At 48.2% G+C, this 9,712-nt stretch overlaps 1 pseudogene; it reads left to right on the top strand.

Moving 5' to 3' along the window:
* Positions 1-683: 683 nt before the first annotated feature.
* LOC144093635 (uncharacterized) lies at positions 684-4,700 on the top strand (annotated as a pseudogene).
* Positions 4,701-9,712: the final 5,012 nt, after the last annotated feature.

Genomic DNA, 9,712 nt, shown 5'->3' with positions numbered 1-9,712 from the left:
GCACAATGCACGCTCCCTGCTGTCTGCAACATCGCTGCACATAAGTTGCTGCAGTGATCAGACGGTTGTGCAGACAGTAATTTACTTTTTTCATTTCTTTTGTGCAAGCACTGCAAGGACGACTTGCCACTGTTAGGTTTTTCATTTTTCTGCAGCAAATAAATAATGGATGAGCTAAAAAATCTGCTTGCTGTGTTTCTTTTCATATATGCATTAGGAGACTTTGCAGACAAAGACACAGCTTTAGTCTTCAGTGTGCCAGGTGCTCCAAATAAGCCAGCCACTGACTACAGGTGTGTCACCAATATGCAGCTTTAGCCTTCAGTGTGCCAGGTGTTCCAAATCAGCCAGCCAATGACCACAGGTATGCCACTAAGAGGCAGCTTTAGTCTTCAGTCTGCCAGGTGCTCCAAATCATCCAGCTGCTGATTATAGGTGTGCCACCAAAATGAAGCTTTAGCCTTGAGTGTGTCAAGTGCTCCAAATCAGCAAGCCACTGACTACAGATGTGCCACCCACCAAGACGGAGCATTAGTCTTCAGTGCGCCAGGTGCTCCAAATCAGCCAGCCACTGACTACAGAAGTGCCACCAAGATGCAGCTTTAGTCTTCCATGTGCCAGTTACTCACATGAGCAAGCCACCATTGCTCTCGTAACACCAGGAAAGCAATCTAATCGCGGTGATTAAGAGAAACGGTTCTGGGATATCACAGACTCGAAATACCTTTGGTGTGACTTAAAAGACAGTACTTCCAGGAGACTGTCAAAAGATTTCACAGGTGAGCACGAGCTACCTGTCCAGCTATTTTTGAATTTGAATGAATAAGAAAGTGTTCCATTTTTTTCTTTGAAATAGTAATTAGAATAATTTTACTGGGTTCCTATTTCATAGCTAGAATGATGTGCATAGTCACACTTTTTAGTTCTCTGGCAGATTGGAACTCAATGAGTGCTGAGATTGTGGAGTGATTTGAAGCAATGTGTACTTATGACCAACATTTTATTAATATGCTTCAAAGGGCAGAAAGCTGGCGAAGTTGGTAATGCATCTTGGAACAGCAATACGAAATACGAAATGCACAGAAGTAGACTTAGGCATCCTGTGTTCAATTCTGTGTGTTCAGTCTTTTGCACTGGTCTTTCACATTAGTAACTAACTGTTCGGTTTTGCCTTGTGTCGTATTTACGGCATAAGAATCTTTTTAACCATTTCGCCTACCACGCCCCCCCCCACTGGCTATTTCTAGATCTGTGCTGGCCTAGTGCTGTGTGTTGCTGTAAGTGCAGTTAACCTTTTTCCCACTGGTCAATGGCATGTAGGTGTTTTAATCGTGCATTTACCGGACTCTGCTGTTCACCACTGTTAGAGTTAATGGCTGTTAATGGCATAACATGGTTATGTCTTCAAAATTGCTGTAGGTTGTTGTTGGCGCTAGGCTTTGCAACACTTTATATAGCATTGTGTGCAGAGACTTAGGCCAACTGTTTTTACCTTCCAGAAGTGCAGGACGACGTAATTCCAATATTAAAAGAGATTATGGCAGAGCTTGTGCAACAGAGTGCTCCTGAAGAAGATTGAAAAAGTCACGTCATCAAATGTGCCAACAGGATTGGCGGAACCGGTGGATAACAGCATTCTCGCCCTTCTAACTGTTCGGTTTTGCCTTGTGTCGTATTTTCGGCATGATAAGAATCGTTTTAACCATTTCACCTACCACGCCGGTGTTTTTAATGGTGCTTTGTGTCCTATCGATTCATGGTCCATGGCGCTGAAGAGCTAAAGAACTTTCAGGAACCATCTGTTGAGACACCACAGGTAGCGCGCGTACAAACCAAAACTTGCCGAAACCTGTTTTGTGTGTCCAGTGCTGCCATGTGGGAGACTCAAGTCGTCCCGTAGAAAATTTGTGTCACACACTGCTAGCCATCTTGACAATACAACAAGAGCTGTTGTGTGCTCTTTTACAGGATGTGTCGGCACGTTAAACTCTGCTGCTGGTTCATTCAGGACATGTTTCTAGGTATCACCAAGAGGCCGGAGACAACTAGCATTGTTCCAGTGTGGTGGATGTAGACAGAGTTGGGGACCGAACCTGAAATCGAGGTAGCTCAGAGCAATGTTTCAATTCTTTGCACCGAGAGTAGATCGGCTCAGGAGCAAAGCACCAGCAACCACTCAAATAGAAAGCTTCTCACAGATAACTTTCCACTCTTTCTGCTCAAAATTGAAGCACAACAGCATGCACGTGCAAAAACAGTACAGTATATAACGAAAGAGGAGCAGAATCTTCACAACCTGAGCCAGCAGATAGTTTTGATAGATTGGTCGGTAACACTGTTTCAGGTTCTGTGGTTCGTAGCATCCAGTCCTTGCTTACAGAATATGTAGGACACTGCCGCACCTATGTCACTCAGGTCATCTCACTGCTGCAGCAAATACTACAATGAAAATTTTCATCTTGTGCAGCTCAAGACTTGAATAAAAAGAAAACAACCTCTGTGTACCATTATGTGCCAAGTGAAGGCGTGATACAGTTTTTCATGGCTGTGGTACCTGATAATGGACGTCATGTGTCTGATGATTGTTTTTCTTAGTGCCTTTGCCTTGTGTCCGTCTTTCAGACATACGGCAGAACATGGGGTACAGGTAATCCCGTACCAGGATGAGTTTGAAATAGCTGATCCGCTGGGCTTGGCAAAACGGTAATTCAAACTCCGGGGTGTATATATGACACTGAGCAATTTGCCTTTGCATTGCAGGTGACAGGAATGATGCTTTGTTACCAGAAAGATGCAAAGAAGTCTAGATGGCTTGCAGTGCTGCAGCCTTTGATAAATGACTTTGTTCATGCGGAGAGATGTGGAACACTGATCAGTGGAATAAACAAACACAGTAATGCTGAGATTCATTATACACAAAAACCTTGAAAGATATACAGTTGATGGCTTCACCAAAAATTTCAGTTCATGGGCATACTTGTGTCGGTTCTGCCTGGTCGCATGCACAGATTTTGACTAGCAACCTCATGTAGTTGGGGAAAGACGGACACCAGAAAATTACAATAAATATCTTGAATGCCTTGCACGACCATGGTGCGGTCTCATCCTTCCGCATTCTGCAGCACTTTCATGTGTGTGGTTGTGGCTTGCTACCCTGCACTACACGACCATAGCAAAGGGGTAGTTCATAATGATTCTGGCTTTATACACTCATTACTTTGTGAATAAAAAGCGTGGTTCACGTATGTAACAGTCATCGTGATAAGCACTGTGCGCGCGGCTGTCCCACTGGTACACGCTGAGATATGCGCTATGCCTTCCTTTCCCTCACCCAGTTCTCACATAAGTCGTGTGACCGTTCTGGGCACAGGCAGGAGCTTATTGGTTTACGTTTTTTTTATGGCAGCTCCACCATACTTTTTTTGTATATATTGCGCGACAGAACATTAAAAGGGGTCATTTCTTGGTCACCACCATGAGTGTCTGTCTGACTCGTCTGACATGGTGTCAGAAATGGGATGAAAGCCGGCTCCGATGTAGCACCAAACAGCACCGCCAACAAGAGGATGACCAGAAGCTGCTGAAACAAGAGCAAGTCGTCCCGGTGGCAAGCGACAAGCAGCACTTCAGAATGGTGGGAATCAAGCCTCCGAGGCCCTTCGACTTCTAGAACGTCGCGGACTGGCCCGCCTGGAGGGACGAATTTGAATACAGATTCGCCTCCGGACTACACGAGAAGCCAGCCGAAGTTTAAGAACTCTTCTCTATGCAATGGACAGAAAGTCGCGGGAGATTCTTCGGGCACTAAATGTCAAAGATGAAGAAATGAAGGACCTCAGCTTCGTAAAGTCGAAGTTTCAGAGCTACTTTGTCCACACCAAGAATGTAGTCTATGAGAGTGCTCGCTTTAATCAACGCCGACAGCAGCTGGGCGAAACTGCAGACCAGTTCGCAACCGAGCTAAAGCAGGCTAACAGACAGATGCGAGTTCAGAGACATGAAGGACCGCCTAATTAGAGACAGGTTCGTAGTTGGTCTACGGGATGAGGCTCTATCGGAAGAACTACAAATGGATCCGAACCTCACACTGAACATGCCTTTGGCAAAAGCGCGTACGAGCGAAACGGTGGAGAAACAGCAAGCAGAGCTAAAAGGCAACGACTGTATGGTCCCGGAGGCTTGTATCGGCGCAGTAAAGTCGAGGAAAGCCGGGGCAAGGACAGCATTTTCACGCGTACAGAAGAATGCTTATCATCACAAGAGCTGCAGCTTCTGTGCCGGTCAGTATCATCTGAGAAGCAGTTGCCCAGCGCTACAAGAAAGGTGCAGGTTCTGCCGAAAGTTGGGCCACTTCGAAAAAGCAGGCAGACGGGAATCTCGACGGCATTGCCGAACCTGATAAGAAATTTCTTGGCACGGTCGAGCAATCACAGAACAGAGCGTCTGCGCACTTCGTCAAAGAACTGATAAACGACCACGAAGTTGGCATGAAAGTAGATACTGGAGCAGAAGTGACTATCGTAGGTGAAAAGTTTCCGTTCCTTCCAAGTTCCCTGCATCAAGCAGGTGATCTGATCGGGCCGAGCAATGCAAGCATCCGTACAATCGGAAAATTTGATGCTGAAATAGCTTGGAAAGAAAACCGTTCGCAACAAACTATTTACGTCATGCACAACTTGCACACGCCCTTGTTGAGATTGCCAGCTATCAAAGCCCCAGGAATCGTACACTTTCTACATGAATTGCTGACTGCTGACGTCATAGTAAGCAGGTAGCCTAAGTTATTCCAAGGGACAGGGTGAATATCTGGGGAACATAAGATACTCCTTGTGCCGAATGCAGTCCCGTACGCGGTGTCTACACCCCGACGGATTCCTATACCCATGAAAGAAAGGGTTAAGGAAGACCTGGACAGGCTAGAACGAGAAGGAATGATAAAAAAGGTTGAAGAGCGGACAGAATGGTGCGCGCCTATTGTCCCCGTAATGAAGCCGTCTGGAGCAGTAAGAATCGGCGTTTAGTTAATGCAACTGAACCACTTCATAAGACGGGAGCGCCATCAGCTGCCAACGGTGGAGCAAGTCATGGGGAGCTTCCAGGAAGCTAAGGTCTTCTCTAATCTGGACGCGAATTCCGGATTCTACTAAATACGGCTTTCCAAAGAGTGTCAAAAGTTGACCACTTTCATTACGGCGTATGGGCGGTACTGCTACTGTAGGTTACCGTTCGGGATCACATCCGCACCAGAAATTTTCCAAATAAAATTCTCGCAAGTCCTAGGAGGCCTAGACGGTGTGCTGAACTATATGGACAACATTTTGGTATACGGCAAAAACAAAATGGAACACGACAGCTGCCTTCGTGAAGTACTCAACCGGCTGCAACAGATGGGCGTGACCCTCAACAAAGAAAAATGTTTTTCTGTCAAGCAGGTAACCTTTCTTGGCATGACCTTTGACGGCAGCAGGGTGCGCCCAGATCCTGAAAAGATTAGGGCTATCAAGGAGTTGCCCCGACCTGAAAACGTAGCTGAAGTTCATTCCTTGCTAAGCATGATGAACCACCTCGCAAGGTTCCTTCCTGACGCTGCGTCTATGTCGGCGCTTCTATGCAGCATCCTCAACAGACAGCGATTGGTCATGGGGAAACCCAACAAGAGGACGCCTTTGAAAAGATCAAGGCTACTCTCAGCTCGAACAGATGTCTAGCAAGGTACAACCCCAGGTACCCGACAATCGTGTCGGCGGATGCGTCTTCGCAAGGACTTGGTTCAGTTTTACTCCAAGATCAGCTTTTAGGCGAAAGGCGTCCTGTAGCATATGCCTCCAGATCTCTCACGAAAACTGAGCAGAGGTATTGGCAGATCAAGAAGGAAGCGTTATCTTTGACTTGGGCAGCGGAGCGCTTCGACGAATTCCTGAGAGGTCTCACGTTGATGTTTGAGACAAATCACAAGCCCCTCCTTCCGTTGCTAGGTCGTGATCCCCTCGACTCTCTTCCACCAGGAATTCAAAGGTTCAAGGTGCGTCTCAAGAAATACTCGTTCACGCTTACACACGTCCCGGGTAAAAGCGTCGCTACGGCGGACACTCTTTCTCGGGCTAGAGGGATGAACATGGGACTAGCCATCAGAGAACTGTCTGAAGCTGACGTCTCGGCATACGTGGATGGAGTTGTCCGATATGCGCTCTCACGTAACATACTAGACTGCATACGCTCAGAGCAGGCAAAGGATCCAGAGCGCGCCTCTTTGCTCGAAGAGTGCGCGCACGGTTAGCCTGAAAAGGACTGGGTACCACAAGTTCTAAAACAGTTTTGGGAATATCGAGGCAACATCACGGTGTGCAAGAAGCTACTTCTGAAGGACTCCACACTAGTAATTCCACGAGCGCTGCGGAAAGAAATACTGCAACGAGTCCATGACGGTCATCAGGGCGTCATCCGCTGTCGCGCAAATGCTAAAGGATCGGTCTGGTGGCCAGACATAAGCCAGGAAATAGCAAGAATCGTAGCCAACTGCCCAACCTGTGCACAAGAACGCACCCAATTTTTTGAACCGATGATCCCCTGTGAAACAACGGAGCTTCCATGGGAAAAAGTCGGAGTGGATTTATTCGAGATGAAAGCACCTGTCTATCTTGCTGTTGCCGATTATCACTCCAGGTATCCTGAGCTGGCCCTGCTGGATCGAGAAACATCGTCAGAGGTGGTCATCCAGCATCTGAAAAGTATCTTCGCCAGGCACGGGATCCTGAAAACGGTGATATCGGACAATGGTCCACAGTTCATCTCATTTGCTTTCATTGAGTTTGCAAGATTCTACGGCTTCAAGCATGTTACAAGCCCTCGTTACCCGCGGGCTAACGGGGAAGATAAGCGCATGGTAGGGACTCTCAAAAGGCTGCTGAAGAAAGCGCAAGAACCCTACATTGCCTTGCTGAACTATAAAAATTCCCCGCGGCCAACCGGCTATAGTCCAGCACAACTGCTAATGAGCCGTCGCTTACGCTCGAGAGTGCCATGCATGCCATCCGCGCTAAAGCCTCGAGTAGTCGGCGCTTCTTGGAAGGAGACGAAAAGTGCCAACAGAAACAAAAGCTGTATTTTGACAGACGTCATGCTGCTAGACCTCTTCCCAGTTTGTCTGCAGGTAACCAGGCGTGGGTGCGAGACAGGTGCGCCCGAGGCAAAGTCCTTCGTCCATCTTCGACACCAAGGTCTTACTGGGTCCAGACTGAACGGGGAGCCATACGCTGAAACAGACGTCATCTGGTGCTGCTCCCTGACGAAGAAATCAGCACCGCACCGGTCGACCAGCGTCAACAAAGCAGCCAGCTTACAGAAACAAGAACCAACGACGTGATGACACGAACTGGTTCTGGTTCGCTTGGCAAGACCATCGTGCAGGAGCAGTCATCCAACAGCCAAACGAACGTACCTGAAAATGCAACTTCAACACCAGTGCAAAGAACGACGCGATATAGGCGCATCGTACCAACGCTGAGAAGACTTGATATCAATGACTGAATGCTGAAGTGTATTTTGTGTTTCTTTGTGGGCACACAGTGTTTGTAAAACAGGGGAAGATGTGACAGTCATCGTGATAAGCACTGAGCGCATGGCCGTCCCACTGATACGCGCTGAGATATGCGCTATGCCTTCCTTTCCCTCACCCAGTTCTCACTTAAGTCATGTGACCGTTCTGGCTGTATATATTGCGCGACGGAACATTAAAAGGGTCATTTCTTGGTCACCATCACGAGCGTTTCTCTGAATGGTCTGATAACGTATAATTACCTGGACACGTGAATTGTGACCATGAAGTATACTGCTCATTGTTTACGCAATTGCAGGTCATACAATTGCAGGCTGCTGCCTGTGTGCTTAGGCACTAGAGTAGTTGAAAAAGGTATAAATGCGGCAGCGTGTGCACAGTAAAAAAACAATGAAACTCAATGCGAAGCTGATGTGGCGGAGGTGCACTGTGTGTGCTTGCCCTTTGTGATCTAGTGGAAGTCAGCATGGGATCGGGCGGAATCTCCTGCAAGGTATCAACTCAATCACAGCACTTCCATGTGAGACACGTTGGATTCACACGAGTTGTGCTATAAATTGCAAACTGTTGGCGCCCGTAGTAACGCCTGTGCAAGTCTCATACTGAAGGCCTTTATTGAAAAGTGTACTGAATATCAATGTTTCCTGTTCCCTGCCTGCAAACTGAGACCAAGGCATCACTTCATGAATCATTAGTCAGCTCATTCAGGAGTTAGGCACACTTTGCCATGGGAATCCAAACATTATTACACTTAAACCTGCCTACAATGAACATCCATACAACGAATACAACAGCCCTTTTTACCAGCTGTGTCCAAACCGCACCTTTACACTAAATCGACATGTCTACTACGCGGCAAAATCAGTACACTTTGTTTAACTGTTTGCTGTGTGTAATCTCAGACGGAAGCAACCAGTGTCCCACCGGTTGTCGGAAAGGGTGCCCAACCCAGAACTTTAAACGGACACACATAATGTCAATGAAATGCACGGCAAATGTGAAAGCATAGATGACACAGGATATATTGCCAAAGTACCAATCCATCCAGCGGCGCCATACTGCGGCCGAACTGTTTTAGCTGGAACTTGCCATGCCTTGCGCATTCGAGGGACTAGAGGATTGTCACCTTCCTTGCCCGAGCGCCCTGCTGTCTTTCTCGCCCAGACACCTGGTCTCTGTGCTTCGACAGTTTATCGATGACATATCTGGTGGAGCAGCTGGGTAGCGTCCCATGTACAGACTACGAGGACACTCTTGACGCCTGTTCTTCATGCGTGGACTCAACACCCGTCCACAAAGCGAGCCGCAGTCAACGAGGCCTACAACTGGAGTTCGGGCAACTGACAGCACCGGTAAAGGCCATGACATCCACCGTGGCTAGACAGACGACTCAACATTCCGGAAATGCCCCGCCTTTCGTCCTTCACACACCTCGGTCGCCGCCATCGTTCCATGCAGACAGGTTCGAGGACTTCAAAGACTGGTTGGCCAGCTTTGACCGAGAGGCGGATTTCAATGAGTGGGACGGCGAGCACAAATTGCGCAACATCCACTTTGCGCTGCAGGACTCCGGCAAAACTTGGTTTGAGAACCACGAAGCTTCCTTTACCACCTGGGAGGCTTTTCGTCGAGAGCTGCTAGCAACATTTACCAGCAGAGAAAGAAAAGAGAAAGCTGAAATCGCCCTGCACTCGAGATCACAGCAGCCGAACGAGAATGTCGCGATGTTCATAGAGGACATGACACGACTGTTCAATCGGGCTGACCCTGCTATGCCCTAAGCCAAGGTATGACACTTAATGCGCAGCGTAAAAGAGCAGCTGTTTGCCGGACTGTACCGTGACCCGCCAAGAACAGTGGACGACTTCACCAAAGAGGCAACGGGTATCTAGCGCTCTCTGCAGGAACGGGGCGTACACTACGGACGTCACGCTACTGTAGCAGCTGCTTTCCAGTACACGCATACGTCGCTGCCCGCCAAGGGGCTTCGGGAGCTTGTAAGAAGCCTTGTGCACAAGGAACTGACGAAACTTCGCTTTGAAGCCCCACAGGCCAGCGTCGATGCCGTAACGGACGTGGTACGTGAAGAAATCCGAGTTGTGCAGCCACCCCCTGCTCCACACCCGGCGCCCTCCGTTATGACGTACAGCGACGCGC

This window comes from Amblyomma americanum, chromosome 1 (assembly GCF_052857255.1).
Source record: "Amblyomma americanum isolate KBUSLIRL-KWMA chromosome 1, ASM5285725v1, whole genome shotgun sequence".
Taxonomy (NCBI): Eukaryota; Metazoa; Arthropoda; class Arachnida; order Ixodida; family Ixodidae; genus Amblyomma; species Amblyomma americanum.
The sequence above is the reverse complement of the archived record's forward strand: the minus strand, read 5'-3'. Positions and strand labels throughout refer to the sequence as shown.